Consider the following 26,933-nt stretch of genomic DNA (forward strand, 5'->3'; position numbering starts at 1 on the left):
TCATTTCCCAACACTTGAACTGAACTCGCTGGAACAAAATCACTTGATTGCTGGCATTTACGGCTTTATTTCTACAGTGCCACTTGGCTGGCGGGGTGATTTTCCAGTCACTGGGTGAGTGACATTAGTTCCAGGACAGGCCCATTAGCCTGGAACTGCAGAAAGACCCAATTACGAGGAGTCCTGCTGGAAAAGCTCAAGACGCGGCCTACCCGACTCTGTGTGGATAGCAGGCGTGGAGCAGGGGCAGAGAGGTGGCAGGGACAGAGAGGTCGTGGGGCCACTTCGAGGCCCATCAGACTACTCAGGCCATCACAAAGGGGGTCCCAGGGGCAGGACACTTAATGCCAGACTAACGAGGAGGCTTTCATCACAGCCAAGCCAGTGGCAGTGGACAGAGGTGACCAGAGGCTGTCGGACGTCGCAGAGCTGGAGAGACAGAGACAGTTACCACGCATTTGGGAGAGAAAAGACTGGCACTGGCTCGTCAAGCTGAACAGGTGCGGGGGTGGGTGGCGTAGGGGAACAGAGAGTCCAGGCAAACAACGGCCAGGGCCGGGTCTACAGGGAGCAGCTGGTCTCAGCCTAGAGGAAGGTGAAGGTCTGCCGGGCTCAGTACCCTGGGAGGCGCAGGTACCCTGGGAGGTCCCGACAGCATCAAAGGGGAAGGGAGGAGCCAGGCAAGGGGAGAGAAGCAGGAGGGGCTGAGAGCCCCGCTCGGCAGGCTTTGCAGGGTGAGGAAAGTACTCATACCCGGGGCTTTATTTGAATTGATCACCTCTTATTAGTGTCTTTTGAAATGCGAATTAGCTGATTAACCACTGCTCACAGCCTTCCCACTGTTCTTTATCCTCCAGCATTCAGCAACTTTGTTCTAAATAGGGTAGGCCACAGTAGCCCACCAGGGGGAAATTATTCTCAAGGTTACAAGAACAGTGACCAGGCAAACTTTCTCCCTGGGTTTTCCGGGGGTGAGGGTGGGGGTGGCGAGGGGAAAGCAAGCTGGGCGGGGGAGACAGCGCCCGAAGCTGGGCTCCCACCATCCCAGGTTTAGAGACCAAACGCTCGTTCCCAAGACGCTGAGTGCCCCCTGGGTCCATTCTCCAGCCAGTGATGGGGCACCAAAGCAGGACTCCAATTCCTGACCACCTGTGTGTCTACGAGATTCATCTTGTAAAAGTCCAACTCGGTCCAGGCCCCCAAGGGACACCTGTGCACTGGTGGTGGCTCTGTTTGGCGCTGGGGGCAGCATGGGATGGCCTCTGGCAGAGCCCCGTCCCCACTTGCCTCTGCTTCCAGTTTGGCAACACGACACAAAGGCGGTGTGGAATGTATACACTTTCCAGGCTGAGCCCCTATTCAGAGGGGGCTTCAGCTTGCACGTAATGGGCCCCCTACAGACAAAGCCAGCAAGTTTCTTAATTAAGTCCAAGTGAAAGACAGATCCCGCTCACATCTTCAGAGAACCTTCCTTTGGAACTTCAAAAACACCCTGCGCTTGCCTACCAAACTCGGGCGCGAATAACCGGAGAATCGTTTCCCCCTCCCCTTTTTAAAAAACATAGAAAGCCGAGCCCCAGGCGCCCACTCTCTGGCCCCTCTCACTTTCCCTGCAATTTCAGACATGCCTCTGGTTTATAAGACGAGAAACAAAGGGACTTCTTGTGCGGAGGAGAAGCCCTCGGAGGGTCTGCATTTCATTCGGCCTTCCCCTGAGCACTGCTGTCTAAAGAGCCCTTTAGCTGGTTTCGTCTCATTAACATTTCCATGTGGTATCAAAGGACAGTCTGCAAAACCAGCCCCCTGTACGTACAGCATGGAAGGACGAGTCCGAGGATTGAGTGATGCTAAAAAATTAATTACTAGTTCATTGCCCTTGCAGAAATGTGATTTTCAGAGCCCTCCCCACTTTGCCTAGCCCCAGCAACCAGCTCTCAGACAGACCTTTCTGGGTTTTGCAGTGATAATGTTCTTCACAAACAGCCACCAATTATCCTGCAGCAGTACGTTACCAGGAGTAGGAAATGCTTTAATTTTTTCCCCCCTTGTAGCGGCCGCCCAGGGTGGGTTAGTGAGGTGGCTGCAATCATGCAAGCTGAGAGGAACACTTACAGCAGCACTGAGGCCGGCTGTCCTGCAGGGAAAATGGTGCTTAAAAATAAACGTGCGTTTATTGTGGCGAGAAGCTAAGCAATGCGTTGGCCGTTCCCAGAACCGCATTCTCTGCATCAGCATCCTGGACTCTGGTCCCCAGCGTGTCCCGCGCACCTGACTAGCTTGTAAAAACGTCACCTTACGGTTAAAGTGCTAAACACGCCCTGTGTTTCCTCGCCTGTTTTCTTCTCCCTACACTGCTCCCCCCAACCACCGCCCCTTGCCCTTTTCCTTCTGCAATTCTTTGCTTCCTCATTAGAAATGCCCGGCAACGTCTGGCAGACAAAGAACACTCCAAACAAAGTGTATGGCAAAGGGAGAAAAAAAAAAAATTAAAAAGAGGGAAAAAAAAGTGCAGAGGAATTCTTCATTCACTGATCTCTCGAATACATTAATATCTGAAGCTGTTGGCACAGCCTGAAATACTTGGGCAGCAAACAATGCGAGCAAGGATTCGAAGTCTGGGATCTTCAAATAAGCCCCAGCGCTGTCATGACCACCAGGAAGGGGAATAATGGCCATATTAGCTGACCTTCATTTTGTTGTTTCTTCAGAAACCTGACTGCTGGACCTCTGTTTGCTTGTTACTAGGATTTCTTGGCTGAAAAATTTTAGCATTTCCCAGGCCATACAACAGCCAGTTTATTAGGTAAATAAACCAGGCCTTAGGCAGTCTTTTCTGCTTCATAATGAGGACAGGGTGAACTGGAATGCGGGTTCGGCTGGAGTCAGGGAGGGTGACTGAGAATCAGAAACTGCATCGTCCTTCCTTCATCCAAAGCACCGATGGACCACGAGGACTGGTTATACATCGTCAGCTCAAGGTGCTGGCTTTGGTTAACTTCACCAGCATCCTCCATGATGGAAGGGGGATGAGGCTCACAGAAGGGAAGAACAAAAATTGCAGCTGTCTTCCCCTAGCTCTTCTAGTTTTTCCTTCTGTATCTTCAGTGACATATCGCTGAGCCCACGTGGATGAGGAACTGGAGACTGGTTTATGGCACATTCCAGTGGAGCCAATGGTATTGGATTTCATTTGTCTGCCAGAAATTATAACACCTAAACGTGCCTGCGTTATCCAAGCCACTCTCTGGTGACAATCTTAGTGATATTAATAAAATAAGTGATGCAGAAGAAAAAGTCGCTCAGTCGTGTTTGACTCTTTGTGACCCCATGGACTATACAGTCCATGGAATTCTGCAGGCCAGAATACTGGAGTGGGCAGCCTACCTCTTTTCCAGGGGATCTTCCCAACCCAGGAGTCGAACCTGTGTCTCCTGCATTGCAAGCAGATTCTTTACCAGCTGAGCCACCAGGGGAGCCCCAGGTAATGCAAAACTGGGTGCTTTTTCAAAGTTGTTCGATCCAGAGGGCCTTCTGGCTGTCTAGACTGTCACAGCTGGTAGTTATGACATCTATGTGCCTGTTGACTATTCACTGTCTTCTCCACCCCTCCAACTGCCACATAAGCTCCCTCGAGGCCAGGGCTACAGTACTATCCTGTTTCACCCAGTACAGCACCCAGAACCCAAGATGCGCTTGCTGAATGAGGTGGTAATATTTTTTGCCTGCCTTTGGGAAAATACACAATATCTTTAAAAAGCTTTCAGCTGCCAGTCTCCAAAGGAATGAAAATCTTCCTCCAGGGTGGTATTTCTCCACTGAAAATGAATATGAGAGTTTGTTTCCTGGGACTTCCTTAAAGATTCAGTGATTAAGACTCTGCACTTCTGGGCATGGGTTCGACCCCTGGTTGGGAAACTAAGATTCCACATGCCTTGCAACCAAAAAAAAAAAAAAAAGATTTGTTTCCTGTGGTTCCCAAATTCCAAGTATATCTTATAATAAATACAATATAAATAGGATAATATATAATAATATAAATGCTAGAAATTTTTACTCTTGCTTAAAGCAGGAAGTCATGTAAAAAGATAGTAATACACAGGTTTTGAAAAAGTTATACAGTCATCAGAGTCATTGTTTTGGGCTCGCTGTAAAGACAGAGAAACCTTTCAGACTCCAGGAAGTAGAAAGCAAGTTGTGTGGCATATAAAATATCATCCCAAATGGTTTTTAAAAAGTAATGCATGTAGACATATTACATGCATGCACAGGGAAAAGACCAGAAAGATATACCCAAAATGTTAATACTGATTATGGGTGGTGGGTTCTTTTGCGATTAGTGTTCTCTATTTTGCTACAGGAAATTTATTATATTTAAAATCAGAAGAAACCTTCAACAAGCATTTTTTAAAGTAATATATTAGTAAATGAGCTAAATGTGCCTGAAGAGTTTCAAAAAATAAATTATTAAGATTAACTAGCAACCCACTCCAGTACTCTTGCCTGGAGAATCCCATGGACAGAGGAGCCTGGCGGGCTACATATAGTTCATGGGGTAGCAAGAGCTGAACACAGCTGAAGTGACTTAGCATAAGAGAGGAGGCACCCAACTGATGTGTCGTTTACACACATATCCCCCCTAGACACACACGCCTAAAGCTATACAGAAACATTGTTGGTGGGGGGAATCCTATGATGATTTCTAATTTACTGAGACAAAATTGCTGCTGAAGTCTGGGGGAAGTGTTCTCTCTCGGCTGGAAGCAACCCGGTGTCACATTTCTGGGTTTTAAAGGAGCTGATCCTCAAGGACGCTCAATTACTTTTAACAGGTGTGACATTCCAGGCTGATGGGGATTCGTACCTGTCAACAGCTGTGCACTAGCATTTCAAAACCCTTCTGACTTTTTCACTCGGAGCATTCAGCATGTTGCAGAGATGGGAAGGCTGAGTGCAAACCAGGAAGTGGTCACCAAAGAGATGTTAAAGACCCAGCTGCCGAACATGACTTCACAGACCTATAGGCCCAACACTGCCGCGTCAGGAAGTAGGAAGAACACTGCTGTAAGTGCCTCAGTGGGGACTCTGAGTGGTATTGACCATACCTGGTGCAAAGAGCACGAGGGCGAAAAGGGATATATGATAATACTTGCTTGTCAAGGTTTTTCCCCTTCAGAATCACTTGTTTATTCATTTCCACTCATTCCTACAAGGTCATGGCTAGATATGGCGAGGCGGGGAGATGGATCCAGAATAATGAAATGTCTATTTTAAATCAGGCATCCATCCCCCACCATCCTTCCTTCCATTCTTCCTTCCCTTTCCTCCTTCTTCATTCATTCAATCAACATCGACTAAGCCTCCCTGCTGTGCCCCCCAAACCCTCCACCCAGGCACTATGCTGAGTGATGGTTCTCCTTCTATACTGTAGATGCTCTGAGCCCAGGGACCAGGTCTATTGTACATCCTGGAAACCTTGCACAGTTCCCCAGAGCACAGAACAGACGCCCCCTCGGAGAGGGACATGGTGGGCATGAGGCTGAGGTCCTGTGCACCATGTGTGTCCATCACAGCCCAGACCTGGGGAATCAGGGAAGACTTCAGTCGCCCAGGTTCCCAACGTGAACATCAGAATCACCTGGAAAACTTTAAAATCCCAATGTTCTGTATTCCAGAGCAATGAAATCAGAATTTAGAGGGAAGGGGAATCCAGACAATGGGAATTAAACAAACAAAGAAAACCTCTCCAGATGGTTCTGATTTGTCTGGAACTGCTGTTCTAGATCCCTCCTGCTTGGTGGGTGGTCCTTGGAGCAGCAGCGTCCACGCTTTCTGGGAGTGAGGCAGACACGCAGCGACCGGAGCCCCACTCCAGACCCTCAGAATCAGAATCTGCACTTTGATGAGCTTCCCAGGGGCCACGTATGAGCTGCTCTGGGGGATGTGCTATCCACACTGAATGCTGAAGGCCTAGAGAGCCAGCAGATGGGAATGAACAACAGAAAACAGCTTGTGTTCTGTGGGGAGAGAGAGTGAGAGAGAGAGAGAGAGAGAGAGAGAGAGTGTGTGTGTGTGTACACTGCATGTGTGCATGCTGGGGGCAGTGTATCAAGCAAGTGTGTGTGTGTGTGTGAGAGAGAGAGAGAGAGTGTGTGTGTGTACACTGCACGTGTGCATGCTGGGGGCAGTGTATCAAGCAAGTGCGTGTGTGCATGTGTGAGAGAGAGAATATGTGTGTGTACACTGCACATGTGCATGCTGGGTGTGTGTGTGTGTGTGTGTGAGAGAGAGAGAGTGTGTGTGTGTGTGCACACTGCACGTGTGCATGCTGGGGGCAGTGTGCCAGAAGATTGGGGACTAGATTTGCTATGCTATGAAACCATGCTCTGGGCTCTGGACTTTATCCCCAGAAAGAACATAAGCTGGGGAGAGACTTGATCAGGTTCCCCTGAAGACCCACCGTTTTCTCCGCTTATGCTCCATCCACTCCACTCCACTCCCTGAGCCTGAAGTTTCTTAACCCAGTGCCAATCATCCGTGTCCCACCCGTCTTGTCTGCAATAACTCAAATGCCCCCTGGCACCGAGGCTGGAGACGAACTCTCTCCCCACCCTCACCTTCTACAGCGCTGCGGATGGACCCCCAGATGAGCCTCATCACAGCCTCTCTGTTTCTGCAGTTGTCTGCCATTTTCGCTCTCCTACTTGTGAACCCAAGCTTTTCAGCTTTTCAAAGGACAGCTCCCAAGGACCACCTACTTTAGGACATTGGGGTCCAAGACTGCTGTCACTCCAGGAATCCAAGCACCTGCCATCGCACCTCTGCGTGCAACCTGGGCACACCACAACTCAAGAGGGCGAGCAAACACGGCGTCTTCACCTCCTTAGTCTGCTCGTCCACAGTTAAATAACAAATCAAGGCGGTCCCATAAATAAACCAAGAAAACTTACCACAACTTAATTATATACAGTAGAAAGGTACTCCCCCTTCTTCCTGATTTGTACCCATTCTACTGGTCAATACTCAGAAATGGCTTTTCTCCCAAGAGCTAGGAAGGTGTCTGGGTTCTCTCATCATGGATATGAGAGACAAGACTGGAACATATATACAACAGACTATTCATTCATTAAGAGAAATGAAATTTTGCTATTGGCAGAGATATGGATGGACCTAGAGACTGTCACATAACAGTGAAGTACGTCAGAAAGAGAAAAACAAATATCATCTATTAATGCATATATGTGGAATCTGGAAAAGTGGTACAGATGAACCCATGTGTAAAGCAAAAAGAGAGACACAGACCTAGAGAACACATGTATAGACACCAAGGGGCAAAGAGGGGGTGGGATGGATTGGGACTGACATATATACACTACTGTTGAGAGGGCTGGATAGCATCATCGACTCAATGGACATGAGTCTGAGCAAACTCCGGGAGATAGTGAAGGACAGGGAAGCTGCAGTCCATGGGGTTGCAAAGAGTTGGACACAAGTTAGCGACTGAACAAGTGTATAAAATAGGTAACTAGTTAAGAATAGACTGTCGAACCCAGAAGTCTACTCAATGCTCTGTGGTGACTTGAATGGGAAGGAAATCTAAAAGAGAGGATATATATATATAATACACACACACACAGCTGATTCACTTTGCTGTATACCACAAACTACCGTAACACCGTAAAACAATTATACACCAATAAAAATTGAAAAGAGAGAGAGACAAGACTGGAATCAAAGGTCCCCACAGAGGTGACATAAGGAATATAAGAGAGATTATGTGGCTTGGAAAGCAAACTGCTTCCTCTTGTTACTACTGACTTTTTAAGCTGGTCGTTCAGGAACTGAGAAACACTCATCACCCCATCTCCGGTACTGCTGTGGTTGTGAGGGTTCTTTCTCTCGCCCACTAGACTTGAAGCAACTTGCAGGCGGGATTACAGCTCATATATCTCGGGATCCTTGGCACGGCTGAAGAGACTCAATAAACATGGGATGGGCAGATGACTGTGTCACGGGAGCCCAGGGTTGGGGGGAGGCGGGCAATAAACCACAATTCATCTGGAATTGGCACCTGTGTGGGAATTCTTCGCACACCTGCCGAGGCCACCTCACTCGTGTCTTCTTGGCCCATGAGAGAGGGCGGTCGGTTCATCCCCACCCGTGACCATCTCTCACTCGTCTAACCTGGAAAGGGCCAGCATCCTCCCCAGCACACTGGCACCCTCTGTACCGACTAACCCCGCTCAACAGACTGGCCACCTTTAATGTCAATCTGAAAAAATTCCATGTAAAAATTTATTTCACTGGAATATTTTCATAAAAATGAAAATAAACAGGGGTTCTTAGAGGCATCGGGTTACATTACTAACAGAGATGTTATATTACTAAATTCATCTGTAAACAGTGACCACTGCCAGATTATCCTACCATTTAAATCCCAGGTTCACTGAATGAGCCTTCAACTCCTGACTTCCCAGAAAAATCTACTTTTACAGATCCAGAAGCCATCCTGAAAAGCAGCGTTGTTAATTCCATTTTGTACAGGTACACAAAATGTACTGCTATTTCATATCCAAGCTGCACGTGAAATGGTCTTTCAATCGTCATTTTAAGGAACTGTGTTCCCCTGGGAGTTACCACCTTTAAGTATGATATGAAAAAATGTTAATTAAGCAATTTCATAGGGAAATGGGAGCTTCTGGCTTTCCTAGGGGAAAAAAAAATCAAGGTGGACCCAGCTGGCCACCTCACAGGCTCACCTGGGTCTGAGCTCTCCGAGAAGAGGGTCAGATTCAACGCCCCTGCAGCCCAGGGGAGTCGCTTCTGCACCAGCCTGTGGTGACCACACAGAGGAAGCCCCAGGTCCTCCCCCAGAGAGACTTAGATTCACTATGGTCATAAATTGAAGAGTAAAAATACCTGCGTGCCCTAGAGGAGAATGAGAGTACTTAACTCTTAAGTGGAGCTGGAGGAAGATGCTTGGAGAGAGAACAGCACCCGAGGGAAGGCCACCACTGCGAGCAAATGCTCAGAGGAAGAAACAGACAAGTGAGGCTTAGAGGAGGGGAGGTAACTGGCTTGGCTGGAGTGGAAGGTTCCCATAGGGGAACAGAAAGGCAGATAGACTGCAGAGGGCCCAGGGGCCAGAGCTGAGGACGGCCAGGCAGGCTAGAGCTCCGGAAAGCACCAGGCAAAATGAGAGTGGTGTCTCAGAGCGATCAAGATGGACGGGAGAGAGCTGAGACCAGAGGCAGGGATGCTGGCCCTGCACAAAGGTACAGCAGCAGGAGCTCAGCCTGGAGGTCAGTGGTGATGATGACGCAGGGGAGGCAGAGCACACGAGAAAGGCTGTGGCTTGGGGTATAGACAGAGGATGAGATGGCTGGATGGCATCACTGACCCGATGGACGTGAGTCTGAGTGAACTCCGGGAGTTGGTGACGGACAGGGAGGCCTGGCGTGCTGCGATTCATGGGGTCACAAAGAGTGGGACACGACTGAGCAACTGAACTGAACTGGGGTATAGATAGCCCTGGGGAAAGAGGAAAGGCTCAAGTAAGAAAGCAACTGTCCGCTGGAGTCGTTGAAGAGCAGTGATGAAATAAACAAATACTGGAGAGAGGCCGGCTGTTTGTTTTGGTGTCAAGTGTAGCTAAGCACATGTGTGTGTCTTGCGTGTGCACTGAAGGTGGTGGGTGGGAGGCTGCAAATGATGAGTGTGGTAGGAGAAGTGAGAAGTGCCAGGAAATGACAGGATGGTTGAGAGAGATGCGTGCATAAGAGCCACACACAGGAGGCACGGCGTGGCCAGGACCACCGGGACAGAGGGCCGGAGGTGATTTCTGAGAAAGGAGATCGGAGTCCTGGGGACAATCCACAGCACTGACTGTGAAATGTTTCTGCTCCGTTTCAAGGAAACTGGAGATTTGATTCTTCCAGATGCAGCCTCAGAAACCAAACCAAACTGTTCGCCTGGAGATTCCCAACCACTCTAGGTTTTTACCACTAGAGTGTATCTCAGTTTACCCGGAGATGGTAAAATCAGATGAAAGGGGTCCATGACAGCTGTCCTCCTACTGCTGGGTGCAAAACAGCCGAAATTTCGACTATTTAAACAGCTAAATTTATCACTGTAATCGTTTTTGTTTTGTTTTTTTTTTTTGTCTTGAGGGGGGAAAAAAACCCAACAAATGTCTACACATTTTAAAACTGTATTCGTATTTCTAAAAGCCCCTCCTATAAAGAACCCATAAGTGAAAGGTGCCAAAAATAATCCTGGACCTTAAGAGGCCGTGATTTATCATTTCACAACTGGCTCCCATGCATGCATCATCCCCCTTTCCATGCCCTTTCCACGTTTTCGGAACTTAACCATAAATTCTGCCTTCAGATCAGGGGAGGCAGGCCTGGTGGTGATGGATGTCAGACCAGGGGTGGGGAGGCTGAAGTGTGGTTCCCGCCTGGGAACAGATAAGCACGTGAATCACAGATTCTCACTCACCCCGTGACCCTCCCCGCTCCTGCCTCCCAGGTCCCCCATCTGCCAGCTCCTGGCCTCTCTACCGGCTTCTTGCTCTACTCACTGCTGTGCTGGGGGAACCAGGCTTCCACTCTTGTTTCATCTTGGTTGGGTTTGGGAACAATACACCATTAGTGCTACCTATTAAAAAATGAAGTTAATGTTCACCCAGGTTCCTTTTAAATTTTTTCCTTTTTTTTTTTTTTTTTTAAAGGAGCAGATAAACGTACATGAGAACCTGTTCACAGTCCAGGATTTGTGTCGCACAGGTATAGGATTCACCCTTGCATTTCTGCGTAGGTTTCACCTTTAAGCAAAGGGAGTGTTTCCCATTTGACCTGTGGGATGGGAGAGCAGGGGTCTGGATGATGAGGGGGTTCTGGGTAAAATGCAGAAGTTGGACAGTCTGTCTTTGAAACTAAACTTTTTTCTTTCTTTCTGTGCTCTGGTCCTCCTCTGCCTAGCACCCAGACACCCTGAGATGCCATGCAGCCACCCCTGGACCTGTCATGGTCCATAGCATCCGACCGCATCCAGGCCTGTCCACCCCGCCAATCCTCCTCCACCCGGGGTACAAAATTATTTCTCCATCAAAACACTAACTTCCCGACTCCCTGGTGATTTTTCCAAATCAGATTACATTATTCTGAAAGGTGAGTAACAAACACTTTGACCTCCCCTCACCGCCCCCTCCCCACCATATGTATGCCCCTCACTATATCCACTCTCTGCATCTGATAGTATTAGTAATTTGTGGACTTAAATCACTGGTCATAATTCAGCATCCAAGGAGCCAGGTCTGGTCTACCGTTATGTTTTGATCTTGGCAGAGTTTTAAAAATTCCACAATAATTTCCAATTCCACATAAAATTGGATTTTTCTTTAAAAGAGAGAGAGAAGGTGGCAGCTGACTTGGGCACGCAGGGCCCCCAGTTCTAGGGGCTGAAGGGCAGGCATGCCATCCAGGTGGGCACATGTGCTCCAGCTCTGGGGGTGCCTGGCACTCCCAAATGTTACATGTCTGGTCTGCACCTCTCAGGTTCGTCACCTGCCTGGTGCTTGATCCGTGACACCTGGCCTACATGGCTCTCTAAATGATGGTACAAGTAAATAAAGGATTTCTTGGAAAGTGGGGAGAAGCAATATTTTGAGGTATGGGTCTCTCCTAGGTTTTTGCTACAGACCTAGCCATCTGCCTTGCCTCATCCAAACAGCCGTATTTTTCACATTTATAAATGATTTGGGGAATCAAGAAACAGCTGCTGTTTTCTCCACTCTTTGTTAGTGTTAGTCACTTAGTTGTGTCCGACTCTTTGCATGCTTCCTCCAGTATTACTTAGTGTTAGTTGCTCAGTCATGTCCGACTCTTGACACCTTGGACTGTAGCCCTCCAGGCTCCTCTGTCCATGGAATTCTCCAGGCAAGAAGACTGGAGTGGGTGACCATCCCCTTCTCGAGGGGATCTTTCCAACCCAGGGATCAAACCTGGGTCTCCCACATTGCAGGCAGATTCTTTACCATCTGACACCAGGGAAGCCCTCCTCTGTCAAGATCAAGGAAAGAAATCACAGTCAGGAATCAGATTCCATAGGAGAGCACAGGGAACCTCTCTTGTTGACCTATGTTTCCCCTCCCATCTCTTAAATTTCCTTTCTTCTACCTCTCGCTCTACCTTGCCCTCCTCCCTCTCTCTCTCCTTGACTCGAGCCTGCATCGCCCCAGGAGCACACATCTTGCCAGTCTGCCCATCCATCCCCTTGAACCTCAACCTCAGCATGTCATGGAAAATGAAGAACTTGTGAGAGGTACCACGGGAAGAAAAAGTTTAGCAAGCGACGACCACAAACCACTAACACTGGCCGCACTTGGTCACCGCTCTTTACAAAACTCAAAAACTTTATCACGTACTCAATAGGGGGGCAGGGGAGGGTGTTTCTAGCTAGTGCGGGTCTAAGAGTGGATTGCACAGGCCTCCGAATTCAGGAAAAATAAAACAAACTCAGAAATCAGGAGGCTGGGAAGTGAGCAGACTCCCTGGAGCTTCTAATGCGCTGAGTGGCACTAGTGGTTGAGTCGGGTCCAATGTTCTGTCTTTTGCTGGCTTTATGATTAACACGGAGGGACACAGAAACGTCTCTCCTTGTGAGCAGCTTCAAGAGTCAAATATGCCCCCAACTTACCTTAGTTTAATAACCCATCATTTTATATAAAGCCAGGAAACCCTCAGCCTTCCCAAATTGCCTGTGCTGCTTGACACCACAGGATCCTAGAGAAATTACTCCTTATTTTTCATGGTTTTCTTTTTTTTTTAATTGTGGTAAATTACACATAACATAATAAGTTACCATTTTAACATGTATACTCATTGGCATGAGTTACATTCACAAAGTCCTACAACCACTGCTACTATCTTATTCCAGAAGGAAACAGATCACCCCAGAAGGAAACCTCATACCCACTAAGCAAGACCCCCCCCAGCTTCCTCCTAAACCCATGGCAACCGCTAATCTGCTGTCTGTCTCCATATAATTGACTCTTCTAGACATTTCATATACGTGGTCTTTGGGGTCTGGCTTCTTTCCCTTAACATAATGCTTCAAGGTTCATCCACAGAGTAGTATGTATCAGCACTTCACTCCTGTTTCTGGTTGAGTAATATTCCATTGAATGGGTGTGTGTCTATGCCTTTGCAAAACGGATGATGGTGGCTGGGTAGCCTGTGGCTGAAAGATACTACACTTAAGGAATTTATTTATGCGACAGGTGTTGTTTTTTTTTTTTTAATGGCCCTAGACATTAAAATATTGTCAAATATGAGAAACAAATCCAAGTGATCCCTATCTATGTCATTCATAATCTAGTAAACTTTCTAGCCGTACTCAGATTTTTATCTTTCCAGACTGACAAGTCCTTAAAAAAGTCTGAAGACTCAGAAAGCCCCCATCTAAGATACATGTAAAACAGATAAATAATGTCCTACTGTACAGCACAGGGAACTACATTCAATATCCTGTATTAACCATAATTGAAAAGAATATGAAAGAGAATATATACACACACACACACACACACATACAAAGTGGAATCACTTTTCTGTACACCAGAAACTAACACAACACTGTAAAACGACTATAATAAAAAAATAAAGAAAGAAAACTGTCGCCCACAGGACTTCAGCTGCCTCTGAAATAAATCCCATTCAAAGTCCATCATTTTGCAAGCTGCTAGGAATCAGAATTGAGAGACATAGTCCACAGACCTCGGGAAGCTCGAGGCCTAGTGGGAAGATAAACATCCAGACAACCTCCCCACAGCAGGATGACTTTCAGGACGGGAATGGAAACTGCGAAGGTTCAAGTTCACCAAGCACTTCAGCTGAGGAAGCACATAAGCTGGCTGTGCAGGCAGGCCACCCTTCAGTTTTGCTTCTTACCTTCTTGATGGCCTAGGTCTTCAGTGAAAAGCCCCAGTGAGATCAAGGTTTCTTTCCTGCATAGCCAGAGCCTCACGACCCTGTACGCGCAGCGCCTACCATGTTTGCCTAATCCTGCTCACACTAAGGTGCCTTCATCTTTCAAGATCTTCCTATGGTTTCAGACTTGATTGGAAAGCAACACCTACTGGGGCACACCCAGATGCTTCTTCACCAGGTTTTCATCCCTTCCTAAAACAATGTAGTACGATATGAACTAAGACAGTAGTCCAGGGGAAACGTCACTGTTTATATTCTCCTTGTTTCCACCCCCCCCACCCTGACCTATAATTTTGAAAGATTTAAAACTTACAGAAAAGGAAAAAAAATGCCCCTAATTATCCCAATTATATCTCTAGAGCTGTGTGAGTTTTGATCCAGAATCCAATCAAAACCACAGACTGCATTTAACTGTCACCTCCCTCCAGTCTCCTCTAGTCCACAGCAGCGCTCCCATCTTTTTCTTTCTCCCATGACACTTGTAAAGGACCCGGGATGGCTGTCTGACAGACAGTCCACCGACCTGAACGAGCCTGTTTCTCTGGATTAGATCTGGCGACGGTGTTGCATTACTTCCCTGGGTCGCATCTGGAGCCGCACGATGCGAGGCTGTCCCTCACGCTGGTGATGCTAAGTGTGCTCACTCTGTTCAAGTCTCTTTCCTCCTTTGTAATTAATGTTTTGGCCATTTGAGACTGTGAACATCCTACTTCCCACAACCTTCTCACCTAACAATCTGGCATCCACGGACAATTCTGAAATGATTATACTGGTGGTTGCAAAATGATGATTTTATAATTTTATCCTTCTTCTACATTTACTGGCAAGATGACCCTCAGCCTCATCTCTGCCTTTTTTGACTACTGATGTGGACTCATGAATACATTTTTTTAAAAATCTAATATTACCATCATTATTTTTACTACTTCAGTTGCCTAAATTTGACCAGCAAGAGTCCCTTTAAGCCAGCCCCAAGCCCTCATCATTGTTAGTGCATTTCCTTGACGTCTGACCCAAGAAGTTCTAGCCTTGCCTTATAATTTCTCTGCTCCAGACCTGGAATTAGTTGTTTTTACAAGAAAAACTTGGTTTATATATGTGTGTGTGTGTGTGCTGGGGAGGGGGAGGGAGGGCGGGGCAGTAACTACTACTTAGAAACTCCTGGACTGGCCATAAAGTTTGTTTGAATTTTTCCCTAAGATCTTGTTGGCCAACCCCAAAAGATCTAGGCACTAACTGTCCTCAGATACTGGAGTATCACTGCTTCTAGGCTCTTCAAGTACTTAAAAGAAATGTATTATTTTTTTTTAATTATTTCCTTATTTCTAAATCATGAGTCTACAGGGATACTTCTAATTCAAGTCTAACACCATACAGTTCATCCTTACTTTTTCCATTTGCTATCTCTGTTTTGCTCCTAAGAACATCAATATATCTTCTACTAACACATGCAGTAGATTCTGATTTACTCTACTAATACCACTCCCAACAACAATAGTAACATTTGAGGAGTCTGCAATTCATCATTCTGGGAATATATCCAGCTAAGGGGATACAAACTCTTTAAAAGTTACCTGAATTTTTTTGTTACTGGATAATCTTTCTATTATTTTAATTAACAGATTTTTGTTTACTATTTAGAAGCTTGTCCCTCAAGTTTTTAAAGACCCTGTAAACCTAAAGACCTCAACATTAAAGAAAATTATTGCATCAAAATGATTCATGCACAAATAAAATTTTTTTATTCAAATAATTCTAAAATAATAACTAATATCTACATTATTACGGCTATGTATATGTCTATGGCGGGTTACAGTCCATGAGGTCACAAAGAGTTGGACATGACTAAGCACACACACACATACCCAGTAATGCATGACATCTCCTTTTTTGTATTACCAAGAATGGCAAGAATAAGATAGAGCAACCGCAATGCTTAATTAACTGACATTTATTTTCAAGATGCCCTCTAGTTTTTGAAGCCACTTTTCTTCCTACTTCTATTTTGCTTAGGCAAATCTATATAAATATAAGTAAGATTCTGGTAGCACATCACATAACAAATGGCTGTTTGGAACAAAGATAACAAGGAATTTTATTCTCACTTTGCCATAATTTCCTGGAATGGGGTATACCAAGTATTTACTCATTTTTTAAACAGAAAATTTTTTCACTATGGTAAAAACACGTAACACAAAATTTACCACCTTAACCATTTTTAAGTATACAGTTCAGGGGGCTAAATATGAATTCCCGTACTATGCTGCAACCACCGCTGTATTTATCCATTTTAAAAAGCGACTCTTGACAGTTTTCTTTCCACTTCTCTGTTGGTTTACAGGTGAGAAGTTATACCAGGCAAATGCCAACACAATGATGAAGGCTCTCAGCTCCAGACTTGCAAAAAAAATAAAATAAAATAATAATTTTTTTTTTAATAAGACTTCAGAAATTCAAAAGTCATTTTGAAAGGAATGAGCGCTTGGAGGGCCAAAAGAAAAAAGGGCTCTTATCACCATAAATCAACTTGTGGAAGAATGTGGAGTGGTGGGGTAGGGAGCCGCTCAGTGGACACGTGCCCTCCCAAGGCCACTGAGTCTCATTTCGCCGGCCACAAGTCAGCGCTGCGGCTGCTGCTGCTAAGTCGCTTCAGTCGTGTCCGACTCTGTGCGACCCCATAGATGGCAGCCCACCAGGCTCCCCCGTCCCTGGGATTCTCCAGGCAAGAACACTGGAGTGGGTTGCCATTTCCTTCTCCAGTGCATGAGAGTGAAAAGTGAAAGGGAAGGCGCTCAGTCGTGTCCGGCGCTCCGTGACCCCCTGGACTGCAGACTAAGGAGCACAAAGCGATGCAGGGGGTCCTCGATACTGCGCATGCGCGGAGGCCCGCATCACGGACCGCTGATGCCAGGGCCTAATACAAAGATCATTCTGCTGCTAATCCGGAGAAATTGATCTTGGTGCTCACACTCTTGGACAGAGAAAACCCAACAGTGATTTCAAATGAGCTCCAAATCAATTTTTCTCAGGAATTTAACACCGGTTCAATGACTGGAAAGTGTCATGACTGCCTGGCTCTGAGATAGAAAAGGTGAGCAGAAAACTAAAAACAAAAAGGTGAGCAGAAAACTAAAAAGTGCGACACTGGCGAGGTTCTCTTGGAGCAGATGAATGGATCCCTACGGCTGACTGAAAAAACAAACAAACAAAACTTATGAATGCAACAAGGTCTAGAGTCAAGTTCTTAAAACAAAAAAATTAATGTTGGGAACTTTCCTGGCAGTGCAGTGGTTAGGACTTTGCCTTCCAGTGCAGAAGTGTGGGTTTGATCCCTGATGGGGGAGCTAAGTTCCCACATGCCTCTGGGCCAAAAACTAAAATATAAAACAGAAGCAGTATTGTAACAAATTCAACAAGGACTTAACAACAACAACAACAACAACAAAAATTGATGTCAGGGCTCTGGACTGGAAGCACTGCCCTGAAATTGAATCGCTTTTCACATGGGCACCGCTGTGAAGCCTGCTGCTCAGTGAAAAGTGGTGGCTGGGACTTAATCCTGGACAGGCGGCAGAAGGGGGTGACAGAGACGCTCTGCACGGTGGGAAATGACTGCAGCCAGGTATTAATTATTATGACTTCTGAAGGTATGACAACTCCTCTAATTTTGCTTGTTTCTATTCAACCTTACCAGTGGTTCCTCTTTTCTCCAAAATCACCTGGGCTCCAAAATCACTGCAGCTGGTAACTGTAGCCACGAAATTAAAAGACATTTCCTCCTTGGAAGAAAAGCTATGACAAACCTAGACAGCATATTAAAAAGCAGAGATATCACTTTGCTGACAAAGTTTCATCTAGTCAAAGCAATGGTTTTTACAGTAGTCATGTATGGATATGAGAGTTGGACTATAAAGAAAGCTGAGCACCGAAGAATTGATGCTTTTGAACTGTGGTGTTGGAGAAGACTCTTGAGAGTCCCTTGGACTGCAAGGAGATTCAACCAGTCCATCCTAAAGGAAATCGGTCCTGAATATTCATTGGAAGGACTGATGTTGTAGCTGAAACTCCAATACTTCGGTCACCTGATGCAAAGAACTGATTCACTGGAAAAGACCCTGATGCTGGGAAAGCCTGAAGGCAGGAGGAGAAGGAGACAACAGAGGATGAGATGCTTGGATGGCATCACTGACTCAATGGACATGAGTTTGAGCAAGCGCCGGGAGACAGTGAAGGACTGGGAAGCCTGGCGGGCTGCAGTCCATGGGGTCGCAAAGAGTCGGACACGACTGAGCGACTGAACAACTCTTTCTCAGAAGCATCCACATTGGACATCATGGCTGATGTGGTAGTAAAACGATGTTCTCTGAGTACACACTAGTAACTGGACCAGGCTAGAGAGCCTCAACACAGTGGCAAGAACCAGAAAGTCAGGAAGGTCATCTGATATCTGAATCTCCCTTTGGATAATACAGAGAGAAGATAATCCACTTGTGAATCACTGTGACTTTAAATAACCCTAAAATCAGCTAAATGTCCACTTACTCCATTTCATAGCGACAATTTTTGAGGGAGAGCAGCATGAAAACCTGAGCCCAAAACTTAAATTTTAGGGGATGTTTTTCAAAAATTACAGCTTCTTTTTAAAAAATTTAATTTACTAAAAATACCCTAGAGCTATAACAGCCAAATTGAGAGAAACGTGTGAGGCCTCTCTTCCAACTACTTATAACACAGAACCCAGGAGTTACGCTCAATAAGCCCAGTGCTTTATTTTCCAATACAAACACATACTATAACAGATGGTCTCTATATCTTCCATTTAAAAATTACCCTATCTTGCTTGGTTTTATTCTGTTATATAACTGTTAAAAATTTCCCCCAATCAACCAGGAATACATAACATCATCAAAGGTCAAAGTCCCTGTTCAGGTAGGATTTAACTCTGCAAGTATCTAACCTGGTGCCAACCACCTTATATGAAATGAGATCAGCAAAGTTCTGGTCGAGACCCCCGGCTCATATCTGACGACGTGTGTGTGTGTGCGTGTGTGTGTGCATGTGTGTGTATATGGCGGGGCGTGGTGTGTGTGTGGGGGGGTGTGCATGTGTGCGTGCACGAACAAGTTGGAAGGAAGTGTCTAATTCTCCTCACAGGGGTACGGAAAGAGGATAACTCAAAGGCCATCTAGTCTAAGTCACTGACTTCCCCCTACCCCCCGCCTTTCCATACTGACTTCATGAAGATTTGGATGAATCTAGCTATAAGAAAAATGGCCAATTTCTTTTGAGGGAATCCAATTATAATTGGATTCGAGTCAATAATAAACCCTTATAATGTTGACCGTTAGCTTATGGTCAATGTTACTAACCAGGCTTCCTAGGTGGCTCAATGGTAGAGAATCTGCCTTCCAATGTAGGAGACGCAGGAGACTCGGATTCAATCCCTGGGTCGGGAAGATCCCCTGGAGAAGGAGATGGCAAACCTCTCCAGTATTCTTGCCTGGGAAAATCCCATGGACAGAGAAGCCTGGTGGGCTACAGTCCCTGGGGTCACAAAGAGTCAGACACCACTGAGTGACTGCAACACAGTGTTACTAAGCCATTGACTTTATAGGTAAAAGAAAGATATCAAAGATACCAACACTTTCCAGTTTGGATTAATTTTGGTCACAAAGAGAATCCAATTCTTCACTGCAATTTACAAATATAAAATAACATCGGTATAAGAATGAGAAGCACTGGCGTGTAATGGTAAACTCCTGAAAAGTCAGGTTGCAGGCACACAAGTACCCTGAGTAGCCACTGGGGCTCTGCCTCCCATAAGCGGTAGACACATGATCAAGGTGAGATACACTTTGAGTGAGCAAAACATGCTCTGTCCCAGGCCATGATCATCCTTCTAAACCCAGCCAGTACTTGCCTGTCCCATAGAGCAGGCTGAAAGACGAATTCACTGGTGAACAGACATAACCAGAAAACTCGCACGAACACGCCCGGGGGAGGGGTATCAGCCAAGCCCGTGCACTGTGGTTATTACTCCATCACAACAGAAGCCGCTCTTGGAAATCACACCTTATCTTTCCAAACCACACCGAGCAAAAACAATAATCAAAAAATGATTCTACTTTGTGATCATTTCTGACCCCTTGATGATAGCAAAAGTCACTGCCTCGTAACAGATTAGAAAAGCGTGGCGGCCTCGCAGGCGGTCATGGTGACAGCTCTGGGGCTGTCAGCCCTTATCAATCACCTTCCATTAAGTAGGGGTTTTCCAATTTGGCGCTCCTCTCAAAGGCTTCACTTTGCCTGGATTAAGCCAAAGTATCAACATTTGAACAGCCTGGTCCTTTTCTTGCTCCCCTAAAATAAATGTTAGCAGAAAAACCAGGCTTTTCCACAGTAGGAATTCAAAACCAAAGCAGACAACAGCGGTGTGGTCACATATAAAAGACACCTGATTACGAACACGTCAGGCATGCATGACACCAATGCCACATGCACCCATGGGGCCCAGGAGGGGAGTATTCAGAGGTGCCCGGGGAAGGGCAGGACTGAGAGTTGTACATTTCAGCGCCTAAAATGAGTATCGAGCAATTCCAATACATTCATTGGAGTGCCCCAGTATTTGCTTGGACTTTAGAAGCAGGTGTCCTAAGAATTTTACGCTCTGTAGTTTCACTTCCTGGTATCTATTATCTCCATGATGGAGAAAAGTCATTTCTCTAAAATATACAGCAGATATGTCTAGGGAGTGAAACAGTTTTAAATCAACTGAAAAGGGCACATTGACAAAATAAGAGAACTCTTAAGAGAAGCATTCATCTTGTTTATCTTGGTACCACTGGTCGCCAGGTAGACGTCTCCTATATTCAGACACCAAATTCACAACGTGGCGGGCCACAGTTTCTATAAATACGACCAACGCTGTAATCATGCACATTTTTCTATACCCAATAAACAGAATTCTTCATTATCATGATTATTTAAAGTTTTATTTACCTAAATTTTTTGGCTGCACCTTATAGTGTGCGGGATCTTAGTTCCCCAAGCAGGGATCAAACTTGCGCACCCTGGAATGGAAGCTTGGATTCTTAACCATTGGACTGCCAGGGAAATCCTTTCATTATTATTTTTAATGCAACAAGAGCCAGAAACAGCCTGGTGAGAACACAAAGTGATGAACGGGGAAGAGAGATACTTCACGGTTATTCTCAGACAGGCCTGGGGGTTGACCAAACAGACGTGAGAGAGAGGCCCCAAAGTGTAGGGCTTCGCCACATGCTTTATTTGGCCCACATGGAATTTTTTTAAATGTTCGTTTACTGTCAACACTAAAATATTAGGAAATTTCACTTAAAGATCCAGATTTCAAGCTTCCCATAAAAATAAACACACAGATGATCTGGCGTGGCATTCCCACGTGGCAAAACTCTGCTGTTCACTCTTCGTTTGCCACCAGAGAGAACAACGAGGGCCCACTTCGTTCAAGGAGACTTGCTGTCTGGCCTCTGAAAGCCTTGAGGGAATGAAGGAAGTTTTGAGCCTGAAGAAATGGGGAGCAATGGAAGAGTAAGCTTATCTGGGGCTAAAGACAATGAGTCTCTGAAGAGTATACAGGGATTGAGAGTGTGCCGGGCAGGGGCGGGGGGGTGGGGTCAAGAGAACCTGGGTGGCAGCAGCTGAAGACACAGACCCTGAGATTCCGGGGAAGTTGGGGGGTCTGGGATGCAGAGCTGTGAGCTGCCTGTGAAACCATCCAAGAGTCAGAAGGGTAGCTTAAGGAAAAAGTGCCAAGGAAAAAAGAATAAAGGACTGAGTCCTAAGTATGTCTTCCACAGAAGGTGGAAGAAGAAAAAAAGAAAGACAAAGGGAGGCCGAGGGACTTCCCTGGTGGTCCAGGGGTTAAGACTCCGAGTTCCCAATGCAGGGAGCCCGGGTTCGATCCCTGGTCAGGGAACTAGATCCCACATGCCACAAGTAAGACTCAGCAAAGCCAAATTACAAAGGGGAAGAGGAGCATACGGAGACTGAAAAGACTGAATTAGCCCCCTTGGCTTTCCAGGGGCTGGTTTCACGCTGGCTGAGTAGCTATTCTCAGGAATATCACAATAAAGCAAATCACACACATTTCTGGTTTCCCAGTGCATATAAGCTACATACTGTGGTCTACTAAGTGTGTGACAGCATTATGTCTTAAAAAAAAAAGTACCTATCTTAATTTAAAAATACTCTCGAAAAAACGCCAACCATCATCTGACAAGGCAGGGCTGACACAAACCCTAAATTTGTAAAACACAAATAAAACCCCACAACATCTGTGATGTACAATAAGAGCAAAGTGCAATACAGTGGTGTATGCCTGTATACTAAAAGGCTTAATGCTGCTCCCACCCTGGGTCTAAATAAGTCTATATGGAAAATAAGTCTGTAATAAGTAAATCTGTAATAAGGAATAATAATGTGCGAATAAGAGCAAGTCATTTCTGTGCTATACAGAAGTCAAGCCACGCCACCTGAATATGCCCCCCAGGTGGCTTTCGCTAATTTCATGACTGGAAATGGCTTCAGCCACAAGATTATAAATTCCAGCTTAACTGGGGGAAAAAAACTGGCTCCATTTCTGATTAAATGGGGATGCAAACTTCCTAGCTCCATAATATTCCAGAATAACTTCCTTGAATCATCACTATTTTCCTTAAAGACCATTCTAAGCTGGCTTCAGAGAGAGGTAAGAGCCTCTGAGTCTTATTCATCAAGGCGGCTCTTGATGACCAATTTATAGCCACATCTCAACATCACTGGCATTTACTGAGGACTCAGTAGCACAGGCATGCATGATGCCACCCAACCTCTTCTTGTGTAGTCTGCAGAATAACCATGGTACGCCCATTTTGAGCCCTAGAGAGAACAAGCCACTCCCCGAGTCACCCAGGTGCCAGTGTCAGAGCCCAGACTGTGACCTGGGTCTGCCTGGGCTCACAGCCATGCTGGACTGTCCTTTCTGAAAGACCGAACGGATTCACCTCGCTCAAGCCACCCCATTTCTGAGGAGTGGAAGGCAAATCCAGTGGTTCCAGATTAAGACAGTGTTAACACAGTGCCAGCAGGGCTGATTTCTAACCACATCCCCGAGATGCTGCTAAACTCACAATGGCTGTGCTTAGACAACATTACGTAATAGTCCATATGCTGAGAAGCAACACTGTCCCTCGACCCGGGTCATTCAGAACTCTGAGCCTGGCCTTTCACAATTGGCTGCGTCCCTCAGACTCAGACGAGGCTCTATTTTGAATTCTAATGAGGACGGGGCACAATGAATATTTAAACTGCAATTACAAAGATGCTGTTTTATGTGGGTGTCCTTAGCACACATAACAGATCTGAACGGACATGTAAGTGCCAATGAAAAATACCAGTCTCGTTTGCGTTTAGAAGCTGGAGAGAGACAATACTGTTTTATACTTGATGCTGTTGTTATTGGGGTGGGGGTGGGTGAAGAAAAGGGAGGTGGGGAAAAAAACCACCCAAAGATCCCAATAAAAAAATGTTAAAGCCCAGGCTGCCGAGTGAAAGGTTCATAAAGAGACGTCTGAATCCTTTGTTAACAACTGAACAAACAGATTCATCACTGGGCCCTTCTGTGCAGGGCCCCTTGCAATCGGGTCTGTCTACACAACTAGAAATTTCCTCATTGGGAAAGCATCTATGACTGATATTATATCAGATTGGTAGGGCGATATGCTGGCGGTAGGAAAACAAAAGACCATTTCACGGTTCACAGCCTTTTTTTTTTTTGCACTCCCTCAAGTAAAATGATGAGGCGTCACTGCTATTCTTAGCTCACTCAAGCCCTCTTAAACAGTCATCAAGTTAACAGTAACTGAGTTACCCTGAGAGGCTTAATTCCCACCCACCCCCACCCCCAAACAGTTGACATATGCCCTACTTGCGGGTTCATGTACTGTGTGTATGTGTTTACATATCAATGATCAACCTGGCCCTGCACTTGGGGAGAGCAAATGATTAACTCTTTGCTATGTCCTGAGGCTCTTAGACCAAGCCCTTATCCCACTAAACACCTTTCTAATTGAGATCATAATTTAACTTCCATGGTGTCTGGACAGCCTTTTGTAAATGCCTGCATTTACAGAAAGGGAATATGTCGGGTTTTTTCCCCCATCTGTCCTCTAGTTGAGTCCCTCTTCTGCCGGGTACCAAATATGTCCACAGAGTCTTGAACTTCAGTTACTTTTTATTTCTAGAAGTTCCGTTTGATCCCTTTTGATTTTCTAAGTTACTCTTTATAGCTTCCTATTCTCTGAAGATACTTTCAAGCCTGTCATGTCTTTCTTTAAATATAATAATTGCTTTCATCATTTATATCTGAGAATTCTCATACAGCAAGTGTGCGCATGCTGGTTTCTGCAGTTTGTCACTGGTCCCTGCTCATGTTGTGCTGTCTCTGTGTACGCCGGATTATCTTCGAGTGTGTGCTGGTCATTGCCCTGAACGTTTTATTTCTGGTTGACTCCTAGAGACCAAGGATAATATTCTCTCCTCCAGAGAGGTGATTCATTGCTTTTGCCAGGCACCTGGAGCTACAGCAGATGAGTGTGTCTGCTCAGCATACAAATGCACACGAGGGCCTTTCTGTGACCACAGCTCATCAGAAAAGATAGTCTTTCTTCCTTTTCTTCTCCTAATCTGTATGGGCCAAGGCTGCCTTCCCCACAATCCCCAAAGGCAAGTTTCGTTCTGGTTCACTTTTTCCCCCAGGGTATAGCTCTTTAGGGCTCCACTTTAATGGGGAAAGGGTCTCCGGACCTTACCTTCCAACCCACTTGCCTGCCCCTCTCAGGCTGCAGAAGTCCCTGACTCCTCCCTGCAACTGGGCTTTTATCAGACTTAAAAAAACAAACAAACAAAACAAAACTAGTAGAAGGTAACTCAGAGTTTAAAGGTTGAAAGCAAAACAAAAGGTCAGGTCAGTAGGCAGGGCCTTCTCCAAATTCAACACTGAATTACAATTTGATTCAGTGATGCTACTTCAGATGGGGCTTCCCTGATGGCTCAGATGGTAAAGAATCTTCTTGCAATACAGAAGACCCAGGTTCAATCCCTGGGTCAGGAAGATCCCCTGGAGAAGGGAATGGCAACCCACTCCAGTATTCTTGCCTGGAAAATCCCATGGACAGAGGAGCTGGGTTGGCTATAGTCCACAGAGTCACAAAAAGTTGGACATGACTGAGTGATCGACACGTTCCCTTTTCACTTCTGGGTATATACACAAAAGAGCAGGGACTCGGACTCATACTTGTACATTCAGGCACACTGCAGCACTATTCATAGTAGCTAAAAGGTGGCAACAGCCCAGGAGTCCTCTGACAGATAAACGGGTAAACAAAATGTGGTATAAATACTAACAACGGAATATTATTCAGCTTAAAAAAGGAAAGAATTCCAGATGCATGGTACAACAGAGGGGAATACTGAAGACATAAGTGAAATAAGCCAGATACAAAGGGACAAATGCTGTATGATTTCATTTACGTTAGATACCTAGAGGAGTCACAGTTGTAGAGACAGGAAGTAGTCATATTTGTAGAGACAGAAAAATTAGACAGCTCAGCTCAGAACATTTTTATGGACATTTGTAGATACAAACATCAATACCAGGTAAAACTATAAAATAATAAATTAGCAACAGTAGAATCAATATTCTTCAATGTGATGTCATGAATGGCATGTGCTGAGGACCGCTATGTTGTAAATGCAAAACAGACTGACATATAACGATAACAGTTAATACTGACTCTTGCTCACTGCTTACTATGTGCTAACCACTGTTCTAAGTGCTATATATCCCTATCTATCTATCTGCTTATCATCTATATCTTTATCTCTATTAAATCATGTATTCCTTACAACAACCTTCTCAGATATGTACCATTATTATTCCCATTTTGGAGATGGGAAAATCAAGGCACAGGGGAGTGGGATTTCCCAAGGTCACATGGCTGGTGAATGGTGGAGATGGGATGTGAGTCCAACCTTTGGAGCCTACACTCTTCACTATCAGGCTGTAGCTGCTCTCTGCACAAAATAAGGAAATTCATGGACAATGGCCAGTGTTGGGTACTTTACATGGTTTATATAATTTCATTTTGATAACCAGGCTATCTACTTGTTTTGTTTTTGTTTTTTAAACAGCCAAGGAAACGCAAGTTCAGAAAGATTAAGTTTATATGAGAATTGAAGACAGTAACAGATGGAGGTGGGAGTGAACCCATGTATCTCTGTTGCCAGAGACTCAGGATCTGATGCAAAGAATAGCATGGTGGGAAGTTATGAGAAGGCTGTTAAAGCAAAATCAAGAAGGCTTTGCTTTGGGCAGGAAGCAGAAAGAAGCACATGCTCTATTATAGGAACAGGAGCACAAAGTGGCTTGGTATCGGTGGATAAGAACTGCCAGGTTGAGGGGAGCAGACAGGTGATGAAAGGGAAGCAGGCGGGTGCCTCCAAGTTTCACTTCCTCTGAGATTCCAGAGTCTATATCTACCTGGCCCTCCATCACCTGGTTGTTCTAGACTGCTGTCTGACCACACACACAGGCAAGGGAGGTTGCACTTCTCAAACTGTGCGTCACAGGTAACCCTCGCATAGAGGTCCTTCTAAAACTGGACAGATCGGAGGGATCCACTACGTTCTTCATATTGAAAGGGCTAAAACCAGGCAAAATGCAAAAAGTTCAGGTCATTAGATTTTTTTCTTTTTTTGGTAGTGCTATTGCACTGTTATATATAACAAAAGTCTCAGCTTTATAAACCTGGTGCACCTTTGTGAGATGAAACACCAAATAACCACGAGTGTAATCACTGCTGCTGTCAGCACCATTCATCGTCACTTACCTGTGGGCACGGCAGTGTGCACGGGCAATAGATCATT

General features: G+C 45.5%; 1 protein-coding gene across 6 annotated transcripts in view; it reads right to left on the reverse strand.

Annotated features, from left to right (window-relative positions):
• STX8 (syntaxin 8) overlaps positions 1–26,933 on the reverse strand; it is a 197,844-nt gene that overhangs the window by 55,452 nt on the left and 115,459 nt on the right. The gene's annotated exons all lie outside the window — the stretch shown is intronic.

Source organism: Ovis aries, chromosome 11 (assembly GCF_016772045.2).
Source record: "Ovis aries strain OAR_USU_Benz2616 breed Rambouillet chromosome 11, ARS-UI_Ramb_v3.0, whole genome shotgun sequence".
In the NCBI taxonomy this organism is placed as follows: Eukaryota; Metazoa; Chordata; class Mammalia; order Artiodactyla; family Bovidae; genus Ovis; species Ovis aries.